Consider the following 14,547-nt stretch of genomic DNA (forward strand, 5'->3'; position numbering starts at 1 on the left):
TGCTTCTCCTCGGGCATATCCGGGTCGGCGTGGCGGAAGAGACGGTTCATTTCTTCCATGAAGATGGCATGTTCTCGTTAGGTAGCTGCACTCGGGCGTCCAGCATGGCTTCGGCCCTTTGCTTGCGCACGACCCTCGTAAAGGTGCGCAGGAAACCGCTGCGGAAGAGGTCCCGTGTCGTCAAGGTCGACTCCCCGTTCTCAAACCACGTTCTGGCGGCATCTTCTAAGGCAAAGTATACATGGCGCAGCTTGTCGTCGGAGTCCCAGTTGTTAAAACTGGCGATTCGCTCGTAGGTCTCCAGCCAGGATTCTGGGTCTTCAGTCGCTGCTCCATGGAAGGTCGGTGGGTCCCGAGGTTGTTGTTGGATAACGGGGGACGCTGGGGCAGCCATTGCGGTTGTTTTGACCACGATCTCCTTTGTCGACTCAGGTAGAAGTCCGTGCTCTGGGGGCAGTCCTTGCAGTCTGCGGCTAGCGCGCTGGTCTTGGGCGATATTGGCTTTGTCCTCGGGCTTCGGGCTTGGATCGCGGCTTTGCGGGGCGTTCGGTACAGGAACGCACAAGCACCTCCACCAAATGTCACGTGGTGGTGACATTGAAGAACACAGTAACACCACTGTGAACGACAAAACTAAATTTTATTGGACGAACCTGTGCCCACAAAACAGGCTACACTTATAGCAAAACGATAGCGGCGAACACAGTCGGCGATCGTCGAAAATCTGATCAGCGGGTGAAGCGCGTCGGCTTTTATACAACAGTCGTCGAATGTTCCAGACTAATCGTTGGGACCCGCGTGCCTTCCACAAAGTTCTACACCATACGCGTTACGCGATGAAATCTGATAGCACAAGGTTCGGCGACAACAGGCAACCGAATAGAAGCATCGATAACTTTCCAGAAACTTCGGATTCGTGCTGGCGTGTACCGCGCTGTGTGATAACACTTGTTAGGCGGCGAAACCTGGGGTGCGATCTTGTACGCGTTCCAAACTCGAACGGAGGCGGTCCGTTCTTTCCGTCGCGAAATTGGCGGTCCGTTCCATTGCGTTCGTCCGATAGCAGACAACATGGAATGATTGACAGCAGATATCATTTCACAATTGACGTCATGGCGTTCGTCACCGTTCAAACTGACCAACTGTGTGCGGCTCGATGGAACGGACCACCTCCGTTCTATTTTGGAACTCGTACAAGATCGCACCCCTGGTCGCCCGATAAAGATAAGTACGCGTGTCAATACATACATACATACATACATACATACATACATACAAACATACATACAAACACATACATACATACATACATACATACATACATACATACATACATACATACATACATACATACATACATACATACATACATACATACATACATACATACATACATACATACATACATACATACATACATACATACATACATATAGACAGACAGGCAGACCAAACAACCAACCGATCACTTGACCAACTGAACTGGCTGGCTGGCCGACCGACTACCGACCCACCAACAGACAAACCGAGCGACGCGAAGCCAATGTTTGCAAGGCAAAGAAAGCTTCGATAGAAAAATATATGTTCTTCAAACCCCCAACTTCTTGGCAATCATGTCCATGAAGCTAGCCTATCGGCGACCATTCACAAAACAGATTTGAGGCATCACTCTACCTTATGGTTAATCAAAAAGTGAAATATTGCGTTTGGTTTCGAATTTTCAGAGAAGTAACTGACGTCTTCCCTATAGGCTGCAGTCGAAGTCTCTCCAACGCATCGTCACAGACATAGAAGATTGAGGCCACCGCCTCGCCGAGGTTTTCGAAGACAACGCCAATGCTACCGTCAACTGCAACCTCATCGGCGACAAGTCAGTATTGGTAAAGCTCTACTCAGCGAGAAAGAAAGGAAAAAGTAGGGCAGGTAGATTAACCAGGTTACAATGTTCTTGCTACCCTACACGAGGCTAGGGCGAAGCGGTAACAAAACGAAATGAGAAGGAACGGGAAGTGATGCGCGCGCATGCGCAAATGGTTCACTGGTTAAAAGATGTCTGTCACCGAGCCCAGTGGTATTTAAACAGTGCTGCATCGCTCATGTCGCTTTCCGCGTAGATGACCGTCGACTCAATGGTAACAATGCATTGTCTTAACTAGTCGCTCTGCCAGCCAGGGCAAAGAAAACATAAAAATTATTTTATAAGACATTGTGTCCCGCGTGAATAGGCAATTCCACCTGTTTTCTTAAATGAGTGACCGAATGAGGAAGCTTACTGAAGCGAACAGGCCGATCCTCTCCATGAAACATTATTCATTGCGTGACAATTTATCTCTCATAATTACACACAACTTGCGTACTATTCAAGAAATATTCTGACGTAACGCAGCTTATGCTGACTTCTCGCACTGAATAAAAAAGAAGTGATAGTGTTGTCAAGTAACATATGAAGTTTGTTGTCGCGAGGAAGAAGTTAGAAAAACAAGAGCATTTATTTTATTTATGTAAGAGTTATGCATTTATGAGCGCTATTGCATGGCCACATTGTAAAAATTAAAAACAAAATGAAATGATGGATCTGACGCATGTGTGGGGATCGATGGTAAGCGGAGCTTTAGTTGATGTGTGTACAGAAATTTCTTCACTTCTGCTTCGTAGCAGAACGCTTCTGGGCCAATGAGCACTCTGGCTACATTTTATTCACTTCGGTTCTTCACACTCCACTGCATCTGTTTCCGTATTGTACGTGTCCGTCACCGTCATCTTTTTTTTCGAACTTTTTCACTGATGTGTAGTTCAACGCTCCTCGCTCAATGCATGCGCTTGTCCATTTCTCTTTCGTTTCTTTCTTTCTTTCTTTCTTTCTTTCTTTCTTTCTTTCTTTCTTTCTTTCTTTCTTTCTTTCTTTCTTTCTTTCTTTCTTTCTTTCTTTTTTCAGACTCTGATATTGTTTGCGACTTTTTCACTTCTTGGCTTGCGTTCAACTTGTCGATTCAGGTAATAGACGCCATCCGTTGCCACTGTATTCGTCGACAAAAATCTGCCTTTTCACAGTTAAGCTGGAAACGATATGGTTCGGTGTATTTTTGTTCTCTGCCAACAAAAACTGTCATCGTGAATTGCTTATACTGCCGTAAGCATGCCAAAAACTAATCGCTCATAGCTCAGCCAGACAAGGGCTACAAGCGCTCAGCAATAGGAAGCGAATAGTGCTTATATTCTTTCGAATCACGCATACAACATACACAACAGCACATCGAAAACTATCATGATCAATGACCCATGCCCCAGTTAGCATGCCAATACTGTAATCGCTCACAGCCCCTTAAGGCAGAGGCTGTAAGCGCTGAACAATAGGAAGTGAATAGTGCTCACATTCTTTGTTTTCTTTTGAAAACGCCCACACAGACATGCATATCTATCTATCTATCTATCTATCTATCTATCTATCTATCTATCTATCTATCTATCTATCTATCTATCTATCTATCTATCTATCTATCTATCTATCTATCTATCTATCTAACTCCCTCTCTCTCTCTCTCTCTCTCTCTCTGTCTCTCTCTCTATATATATATATATATATATATATATATATATATATATATATATATAGAGAGAGAGAGAGAGAGAGAGAGAGAGATTTGACAGGAAACGGAAAGCGAGAAGCAGTCAGGCAACTGCCACGGGAAGGGGCACAGCACCTGCCTACTTTTCAGAAAGGAGGGGACAGAAACAGAAAATGACGCACACAACATAAAGAACAGCATGCGATTCAATAAAAATAAAACAGGCTAAAAAAAGCATCCGTGCCACATAATTGATAAGACGCTCTTGATACCAATCAGAAGCCCGTAGCTGTCTCTGCAAATGTTTCCCGGTGAAGATTACTCTTGCGCAAGCTGCCACGGTGACACCAGCTTTCTACATTGGTTGTGACGTCCTTTGACTTTTCTGTATAAAACAAGGAGCCTAGCAAATGATTTCAATGTCATTGCAGCACAGCTTTGGGCCCCGGTGTGCTGTCAAAATTAACATTACTACCATTACTATAACTTAACACCACTACCACTACTCTAAAGCCGCAAAGCATTGCATACCACCCTCAGCAGGTGTACTCGTGGTTTTCAACAGCTTCGCTGGCCGTCCACCTTCACAGAGTGGAATGGCTTATGTTCTTATTTTGTTCCGATTCGGCAACAGCGCGCATAAGCTGCTCCGGAAGCACTGCTGCCCATGTTATTCTCGACGCTTCATAACGTACAGTGAGTGGCTCACGGGGATGGCTTGCTGGGCCACCCAATGAGCCATCACGTGCCTGCATCCCCCAAGCGACTGTAGGTCGCCAACACGTAAGCTTCGCGAGATAACAGACCCGTATAGATGCACGTATAGGTGGTGAACCGTTTGACATGAAACGAGCCTCGAAGAGTCACATGGCCATTGATTCCGGCACCGTCTGTGTACCAAGTGACGGTACCCAAGCGGGCAAAGGTGAATTTTCATCGACAAATATCTTCAGAAGGAGTGAAGCCTTTAAAATAGCATAATTTGCTTTAGCTCTTTCGGCACTCTTCTCGGGTACTATACCATTGCAACGTATGTGGTTAAACCAGAAACTAAAAAGTTTAGTAGCCAATTTTAGTTCATTGACGAACGGACTGGAATGGCTACTCGATCATCTAGTGCCCGCCGTGTTGAAGGAAGGTAAAGGGCTTGCAGGATCATCGCATTGGTCAAATTTTATTTAGGAAAAATTTTTTTGAACCGTGCACATTCGCTCATAAGTATTTCGGAGCACAGCTACTAAAAACACGTGACATCTGCTTCGCGTGTCCTGCCACAGCTACGAGTAAGCTAGCCTTGCATGGCGCTAATCGATAACATTTTTTTTTACAGAACCCTAATTAAACAAATATTCAGGTTGGTTCAGGCGGAGCTAGTGACAAGTGTAACAACAGCAGAAATGGACGAAGTTGTCAACAAGTGTCAAGACAAAGAATCTATGATGGAAGGCTCGTTCGTATTAAGCACTATAGGAGACGATCTTCAAAGCCTCCTGATATTTCCAGGTGAATATGTTTCCTAATAGTGAGGCAGTATTGTGCAACAATTACGTATTTCCTCGTACTGAAATAATTTAGTACTATATCCGTGCCGTCGAGTGGTGGATGCCGGCGACAAGGTGCGAGACTATGTCCGCGCAAATAACCGATAGCTAAAAAAAAGAAAAGCGAGAAGATTCATTAGAAACGCTGTATACGTTATTACTTGCGCATCCCCTTAAGTTCATCACTTAAAATGCTAACTGTTTAGACAATCCACCAGATAGAACAGCTATCCCTTCAGCGCTGCGTCAAGCAAAAGTGACTTTGCCCAAAGAAATTATCTACAATAAATATGAAGCCTAGTTGATTCATTGATTGAAAAATCTTTATTTGCAGGATATTCATAGAACTCGTGAGTGGGCCGCCTAGTCCGGTAGCCCACTGGTTAGTGCTGCTGCGCTGGCCCTCCCCACCCGCCAGTGCTGACGGTCAGGATCATCGCTGAGCAGAATCGCCTCCCACTGCTCCTGTGAGGGGTTTGGTATGAGGTCGACTATGGGATTAAATTGGCATGCCTACACCATGTGCTAGAGGTTAGCTACCTCTCCACAGTTTGGGCATATTGGAGAGCATAGTGTAGGGTACCACTGGTGTAACTTAGCTGGCGTTGGGTATGTATTGGTTTGTAGTCTCGTAAGGGTGTTCTCTTCTAAATTATTGAGGGATTTATGTGATGTTGGGTCGTCCTTCCTGGCTGTTCTTTACGATGCGAGATTTTCAGCATACACTGCTAACGCAGTTAGGTCGCAGCACCCTTCAAGGTCATCAGGAGGAGACGCCTGGTATAGAAGAGCTCGGGCATGCATGTAAGCGGCTGCGTTTCCTCCTGGCAGTTCCAGGTGACCGGGAAATCAGATGACTGAGACTTGACTGTGTGGATGCCTAATGAGCAATGACAACCCTGACCTGTGTAGTTGAGCATGGCATGAGGCCACTGGAAATAAGCAAGCTTTTTTTCTCATAGCTGTGTGCAGCCTCCAGCACACTTGTCGAGAGCGTAGCAGGGTCCATTGAGTCCTAACTAATGCAAGAGCAAAGAGTCCTCCTTAGCTTTTCCCTCTCCACGACTTAGGCTCCGCTGGCATATGGAGGGATCGGTGAGAATACGGAGAAGTTTAAGTGAATTTCCCAGCGGGAAACACTGCTAGCGGAGACTAGCCCATCTGGAAACATGTTCTCGAAAGCGTATTGTCATCGAACCATTTGCCTGCACATTCCCAATAGACGGGCGCAGAACGCACTTGTGAGCACACCGCATCCGCACTCTCCAGAAATTGGTCGAAGGTTGAAGTGTTTAAGCGGCGTACATACTTAACGAATTGCATACACCAACTTTGTTTATTGTACGAAAGGTTTGCGTATTCATTAAAACGAGGCCAGATTGGTATTAAGTATGCCGAAAACTACAGATCCCTAGAACATTGCAGCGCACGGCCATACAAGGACGAATAAACATTACGGGGACAAGTGCTTAACTACATTTCACTAATGACGCTATTTGGTAATGTTCGTGATTCATGTAAGAACAGGAGGCGTAGCGCGTTGCAGACACGGACAAACAAGAAAGAAACGTGGTACACTTGGTTCTGGCAGACTACAATTTATTTCGAACCTGTTGAAAACATGTCATAAAAACTGGCTTACTGCATATTCCAAGCAACAGCAGTAAAACAAAAAAAATATATTTCATAGCATTGAACGATTCGAAACTAGCGACAGTACTCACAAAATGCTCGTGTGCTGGAAGTATCCGTAAGAGAAAGTTCTAGCGAATCGTGATGCTGCACATGTCATTAGCGAAGGCTGTTGACAGAGACAAATTACCAACTGAAAGCTTTGTGAATTCAACCCAAGAAATGGCAACCTTATCCCACACGACTGTCGTTGCATAGAAAGGCCAATTCTTAAGTATACAATGCCATCGATACATTGTTGTCAGAACTGATGTGCAAGCTACATTCTGTTGAAAGTAACAGTGAATATAATTGTAAAAACAAAGCTCGGAAACAGTGTAAAAATTGCATGGAGAGCTCCCTGTACCTCCTTGCACACTCATGTGTGCAGTCTATTTAGGTGAGGGAGGTCTCTGTTAGTGCAACAGATGGTGCGCGCCATGGCAGCTTAGTCGCTATGGTGTTGCACTACTGAGATCGAAGAGGTCACATTCTCAAAACTGGCCGCGGCAACCACATTTTTACGGTGGCGAAATGTAAAATACGCTCATTCACTTAGACTTTCATGCACGTTAAAGAGACATTGGTGGGCAAAATCAATGAGGAGTCCCCCACTACGGTGTTCATCGTAACAGGATGGTCGTTTTCCCACGTAGAAGCACAAAATTTACTTTTAGTGGCAACGATGGTTTGCTAACTCGTTCTGCTCCTTTCAGTGCAATCTCTTAAGCTTGAATGTCATACTGGTGGTCGTAGCTTTGCATACCAATGACAGCAGTTTTTAAGCTGAGTCGAGCGATCACATTACTCACAGTATGTAGAACTGAGAATCCCTCTTCCGTTGCACGTGCTGTTGTGCTCACGCAGACGGTGTATATATACATATATCTATTCAGCCTGCATCACATCGAAAGCGGCGCAAGAAAAATACGACGTACAGCACACAATCTACACAGCTAGTATGGTGCCTAATTTTGCAACGCGGTCTATCTATTCGCAGAGTAATTTGGCTCTTATGCAGCTGAAGTTTCGGTGGGCCGGAGAGAGGTGCTTGTACATCTACATGCTACTTTATCTGCAAAGGCGGTGCGAGATGACCTAAGAATTACGGGATCTTGGAAACGCTCGAGCATTTTTTCTTCTGAATAGGTTGTGCACTTGGACTGACCATAGAGTTGAGCTTTCTGTTCCTTACAACAGTTTTTGCGACCGACATGATCGTAGGATTATGCATACCTGAGGCGTTTGAGACGATTCGATTCTATTCGGGAAATGTTGCCCACAAGGTATCGCAAAAATTTTTCCAGTATGTTAGAAAATCAACCAGATACGATGCCCTTTTCACACAATTTCTGACAGGCCAACTAAAGGTAAGAACACTTTTTCATCCTGGGCCTTGAAAAGTGTGGCCCTCAAGGTGTGTAATGAAAATTTTGGAAATTTTGTCGATTTTCGAGAGATTGAGTACTCGCGTTTTGTATTTGCTCTTGTGCGAGCATAGTTATCTTGTTTTCCTAATATCCTCTTCAATGTGCAAAAGAAATGCCAGTTAGAAACGTCCTCCTTGAGCGTAAGCACTACTTCTGACGCAACAACGCCTCGGGCGGGAAGAGCGTTTCCACATTCTGGGCGCCGTGCTGACAGGAACAGTTAGCGCGTGTCCAGGGGGAAACATATAACCTCAAATCTCGAAAAGCTGGCTTTTCCGGCAATATTACAGCGCCAACTTAATATCGAGATGCATGGCAAGGAAAACACTTTGCTATTTCCTAGTACAGTTAGCACCACCTATACATGAATCCCGACTAGGCAGGAACCAAGTGGTGCGTAGCCGGCAACGTGGCGAAAAATTATAGCGATTTGGGCTGCGCCAGCGCCACCGACATGTGCTGTCGGGACCATGACCATTCCGAAGATACAATACCAGCTTTCGGCACGGAACATGGAATCACAAACTACATGATCTACACGATGTGAGTCTATTAAACTGCGTTTATGTGAACAGGGTGGTGCGAGGGCGGCACTCGTGATGGTGAAAGCAGGAAAGTGGCGGTAGATATAGTTTTCGAAGTTTTCATAGTTTTCATCCCTGCGGGAGAAACTCGTCAATAAGATTAAAATACAAAAGAAAGGAACTAAGCTGATACCCCCTATTCTCGCTCATTGGCGACCTTAAAGAAAACATGTAATATTGCGTTTCCTGTGTTTAGGATTGCAACTGCTTGAGTCAGAATATATTTACAGAACCCTGTGTGGAAAGGATTTGTACACCTCAGAATAAAAATATCGTAGATTATAGGGCTTCAGATTGATAACAGCTGTTTTTCTTGAAATAAAATTAGTGTCTTTGCTACTAAATTTCATTACTGCGATAGCTCTTATGGGCTCACTGCTCTACTCATTTTGATGTCGGCTGCTGGCGTCAGTGTATTTCGCAAAGATACTAATGCGTGTTGCGGTAAATTCTTTTTAAAAAACGTGCAGTGCCCCGTGTGAATTCAAGCTGTGGCTCGGCACAGAGGCCGACGGTTTTCGCTCTGAGCCACTTCGCCGATGCTAAATTAGCGAAACATAATGTGCCTCGAAAGCGCACTTACACCGCTAGCTGCTCTAATTGGCTGTTTACACCCTCTGCAGCACATCTAGGAACCGGCACTGAGCTGTAAGAACCTGTTTCTGGTGATACGATGCTTAGGGAAAGATAGCAAAGAGGGAGAAAAAGTAGCATTGTCTGTCAATTCCCCAAAAGGAGGTCACCTCCACAATGGACGAAGTGGACTTCTGCTCAAAAGAAGGTTTTTCCTGGCGCATCTTGTGTTGTCCCCAACTGATACCACCCGAAAGTGGGCAATATTTTCCTGCGTGTAGTATTGTGCTGCTCCCGATGCTAAAACATAAATGAGCAGTATAGCTGGATAGCAATGATTGGCTAACGTCTAGCCTATCGTGTTGATTTATAAAGCAGTAACCAGCCTAAATATTTTGCACGAAGCCAGCGTTTGGCAGCGAAGGGCTGGGTAGGAAGCAAAAGGAAAGTGAAGCCGTGCCTGTCCGGGAACCTTTTAAACGAGCTTGGCCTCAGCATGAACGTCCTCGTCCTGCTTTCCTTTGGAGCTATTCTATTATGTAGAGATTATGTGCAAATACTATTTTTGATATCGATAGGCTGCCTTCCTAAAACAAGAGATTTACTATATTTATTTACATATTTTTGATTCACTATAGCATGATGACTGTTTCACTTTGGACACCAGGCAAACCGCTCCTTGGCCGATCCCGCATGGTAGGTACACTGGGAGCAAATGTATACGAACCACAGGGTCACCAAAAAAGCTTAATTTTTTCGTCAATAACATCCATAAACTGAAACTGACGAACGTACTGCAAAATTCACATTGCGAAGTTTGAACTCCAGTCTTTCATTTCAAATTGCATTCAGAGGTAGAGGAGAAAATGAGCTTTGGTGCGTATACTTTTGGTCAAGGGTGTACGTGTCTTTTCTGATGAGGAACAACAAGAAAAACCTTACTCCGCCAAGAGGGAACGCTGACTTCCACAATTAACATGTAGGTGGTGTACTGGAACGGCGTAGTGCGTCGTCCGCATATAAAAACAGTGGGATAACCACGGTCGCGTCTGCGATGACACCACCACAGTAAGAGGCGATCAACCGGTGTGAACAGCGCCCAAAATTTGAAATTAAAGCTTTCTGGCCTTATAACTTATTACGCTATCATAACGCAATTGAAATTACTATAGTTTGCAAAATTAAATAAGACAAACTCTTCGGGCACATCAATAAGGCCGTTTAAGCTTGTACGTTTCCAATTACTGATCGTGCAGTGTTCTTCATGGTTCGCTCAGTCCTCATTGTTTCGGTTGCAGAAGACAAAGAAACGATCGCCTGCTCGTTCTGTTCGGTATTCAGGAATCTGTCTTTGTTATCAAAGTATTTCTAAACACGTGAGGATGAAAATCTCAGAGAAGAGCCTGCAATGCGGCATGTTGGTTACACGGGATTCCTTTCACGCTGCAGTAACCAGAGAAGCGGTTACAAGATTTCGTTGAAGAAAAAATTGATGCTCTGTGACAAATGCTCTCGCCATGGTTCGGACATTTCGCTCAGCAAAAGGCCGCCGAACAGCAACAACACAGCAAACGTGCCCGGTATGGCCGATCTGAAGAAGCCCGAAGTAATTATAATCGTTGTGCCGTAACCACGACGCCCACACACAAATGCAAAAAAAGTATCCCTATACAAACCCAACGCTTGCCATGCACATCAAAAATGCGCGAACGCGGCAAGAAAAACCGCAGCAAGCAATCGGCGAGTTCCACACGGACATGCATGACGTCTGCCATATCCGTAACTGTTGATGTCGGAGGCCCTGTGTAGCACATATATGTCTCCGCTTGGCAGTGATGATTACAGGCTGTAGCGACAGCTCACGCTGCAGTCGACCGCCGAGCGCCACCATCCCTGGCCGTGATCGAATATAAAAGGTCAGGTTTTCATCGGTGAAAGACACACTGGCGTATTCCAGTAGACCATGCATTTGATTCAGTAGTAAAACCACAAGTCGTAGAGCCATTACATAATGAAGTCGCAAAGGGGGCTTAAGTGAATAGCTTGGAAAATATCTACAAAGGCTCCACAGCCACCTTGATTCTCCACAAAAAAAGCAGAAACATACCTTTAAAGAAAGGGTAGAAAGGCGGTAGAAAGGATCAACGGCGAATATCTAAAGAACCTTAGGTTTGTAGATGGCATTGAGTTGTTCAGCAACACTTGTTACGAGTTAAAACAAATGATTGAGCAGCTTAAAAAAGAATGCGTAAGAGTGAAGTTCAAGATTAATATGCAGAAGACAAAGATAATGAGCAATAATAGCCTGGCAAGGCAACAATAGTTCAGGATCGTCAGTCAACTTGTAAAGTCTGTGAAGGCCTACGTTTACCTAGGTCGATTACAGGTGACCCTGATCGCGAGAAGGAAATTCACAGAAGAGTAAAATTGGGTTGGAGCGCATACGACAGACATTGTCAGGTCCTGACTGGAGACTTTTCATTATCATTGAAAAGAAAGGTGTACAATCGATGAATTCTACCAGTGCTAAGATATCGGGCAGAAACTTCTAGGTAGACAAAAAAGCTCGAGAACAAGTTAAAAGGAAGTGACCAGCGCAAGAGTGGACACACTGCGGGCAGCTGCTCGTTGCGAATGCAGCATCCCAAGAAGCGAGCATGGCAAACAGTGATTACAATCAAGGTTACGAGGACAGACGGATGAAGATTAACACAATCAACAAAGCCCGACGAACTAGAAATGAACTGAAGCAGGAGCGAGCAGCTAGCTGCCCACAGACGTCCTAGGAGTCTTCGGTGTGCGTTTGTCCTTGTCGTATTTTGTGTCACCCGTGTCCACTCTTGCGCTAGTCAATTCAGCACGGAATACCAACTAGCCCGATCTCACACCTTGCAACAAGTTAAGGACCGCGAAAACAGCGATGTAACGAGTAATGCGAGGCGTGACGTTAAGAGACAGGAAGAGAGTGGTGTGGATCAAAAAGCACATGGGTATAGGCGATTTTTAAGGGACATTAAGAAAAAAATGGAGCTGGGCAGGCCATCTAATGCGTAGGTGGGAGAACCGGTGGACAATAAGAGTTACAGAATGGGTGCCAAGAGAAGGGAAGGGCAATGGGAGGACGGTGGGAGGATTTGTGGGGGGATGAAATTAGAAAATTCGCAGGCGTAAGTTGTAATCGGTTGGCGCAGACAGGGGTAATTGGAGATCGCATGCAGGGAGAGCCCTTCGTCATGTAGTGGGCATAAAATAGGGTGACGATGACGCACGCAGTGGGGTCCATATTGATGAATCAAAAGCATATTGTTCGTGCACGTCTGAGAATATTGCCTCCAACCGATACCAGACGAAAAAGCGGAAGCCTTTCTGCTCACAATATTGTAGGAGAACTTTTTTAATGGTTTTGCATTATGGGTGAAACAGCATTTTTTCGCCAAATTTCTTTGCCAGTCAGGGTTTTCTGAACAATTGTATCATCTGCATCAGTTGGTCCAGAGTACCTGTGCCCAAGCCCATGTTATCTGGATTGATATTATAATTTCCACTTGCGGTTATTGCCCCTTATCCTTTCAACTAGCTCGGTGGGAACTCAGTCTGACGAAAGGCGAAAGAGCCACTCCGTTCTTAATCACGCCGCCACTATCTGTCAGCCGCGGCGCATTACAATGGGCGCAAATGAAAAGACCACTGCGTCCTGAAAACTTAGAGCATGTTAACGCTCACCATGTCGCAAACATATTTTTTTTTATTTTATTGGTTGAGCGTGGCTAATGGCGCGAAAATTAACGACCTACTAGTCAAAATTTGTCAAGGTTCATGGACATCAATGGGTAACAATTCAACATTACAATACAATACAATACAACATTACAATACAATACAATATACAATACAATATAATATACAATAGAATATACAATACAATACAATACAACATTCTTGTGTAACAATACCCACTTCGTGGTACGTATCTAACATCACTCACCCCGCTATTCAATGAAAAATCCTTTAGAATGTTTTTCGACGGTGGGCACAACCGAACCAAAGTCACACCAATTCCTTAAGAGCAGCCTGGCGCGTTAGCTCACGGTGTCAGGAATGCTTGCAATCAGGGAGGCAGTAATTGTCAGCGTTAACACGGCACCATCACACCGCAGATCTCGTAGGCCACACGCGGACTTCGTGGTGGCGGATTGAACAGGTTCTCCGTAGGCAAGCACTACGGAGGAGCCCGACTGCAGCACATGCCTCATACATCACGCACTTCTCAGCGTTCATTTACACCAGTGCGGAATGCGTGCGCTACGTACTGGGACCACTAGATGGCGCACCTTGTCCAGAAAAAACACAAGACACGTTTAGAGCATAGGTGGAGAAAAAGCGTCGAAGTGTTTGATAGGACCGGATCGGGTAAAAGTATATGTAACGGTACAAGGTAGATATCGAAGGTTTAAGGACAACAAAAAAAAGATTAGGGAAATGTAGGCAAATTGCTAGACGGAAAAGTGCGTATAGCATGCTTGATTAGCTCAAGCAGCTAGGTCAATATTTGTCACTAGCCCTTTCAAAGGGGATGCCAGTAAATCATCATTATCAACACACATGAGCGAAGTCCAGCTGCGCTATACGCTTCATACACGACGCGTTTCAGAGCGCAGCTCTTAGGTGCCCGTTCGTACAGGGAGCGTCGGCGTCCCACGTAACTGACCGAACGAGCACAGCGAAGGATGAAAGAGCGAACGGCGAGTGCAGTGGGGGATGAAAGACGGCGATAGCGAAGCGAGCGCCATAAAGAAAGCAGAGGGGGATGCTATGGTGAAAGCGTGCGAAGGAAAGCGTAGTGCCGCGCAAGACGAGCTCTACAGGCCACGATGGCTAGGAGATGTCGCCAGAGTAGTGTAAGTCGTCTGTGCACCGATTTCACCGCCGACACCATATCTGGAAAGAAAGCGCTGCGTCAGCAGACGTGTATCTGCGGCGGCTGCTGCGAATCGTGCCCACGTGTTGCCTTTCGCAATCTCCCAATTAGCAAGGCACTCGCGCCACACTCGACTATGCTTGAAACGTGCCGCACGAAAAAGATTGTCCGCCCCAGGCAATATATCTCGAAATGACATGATTAAGGCGGCGCTCAAATTTCGCATTAGGATGTATTGCAAATGTAGGCTGACTTTTTTTTTGC

General features: G+C 45.3%; 1 long non-coding RNA gene across 1 annotated transcript; it reads left to right on the forward strand.

The window, feature by feature from the left end:
* The first annotated feature begins 1,749 nt into the window (after positions 1-1,749).
* On the forward strand, positions 1,750-5,064 carry LOC135901843 (uncharacterized). Its single transcript, XR_010564285.1, has 3 exons — positions 1,750-1,870; positions 2,936-2,994; positions 4,897-5,064. It is a non-coding gene; the product is annotated as an uncharacterized lncRNA (long non-coding RNA).
* The last annotated feature ends 9,483 nt before the right edge of the window (positions 5,065-14,547 follow it).

Source organism: Dermacentor albipictus, chromosome 7 (assembly GCF_038994185.2).
Source record: "Dermacentor albipictus isolate Rhodes 1998 colony chromosome 7, USDA_Dalb.pri_finalv2, whole genome shotgun sequence".
NCBI classification, from domain to species: Eukaryota; Metazoa; Arthropoda; class Arachnida; order Ixodida; family Ixodidae; genus Dermacentor; species Dermacentor albipictus.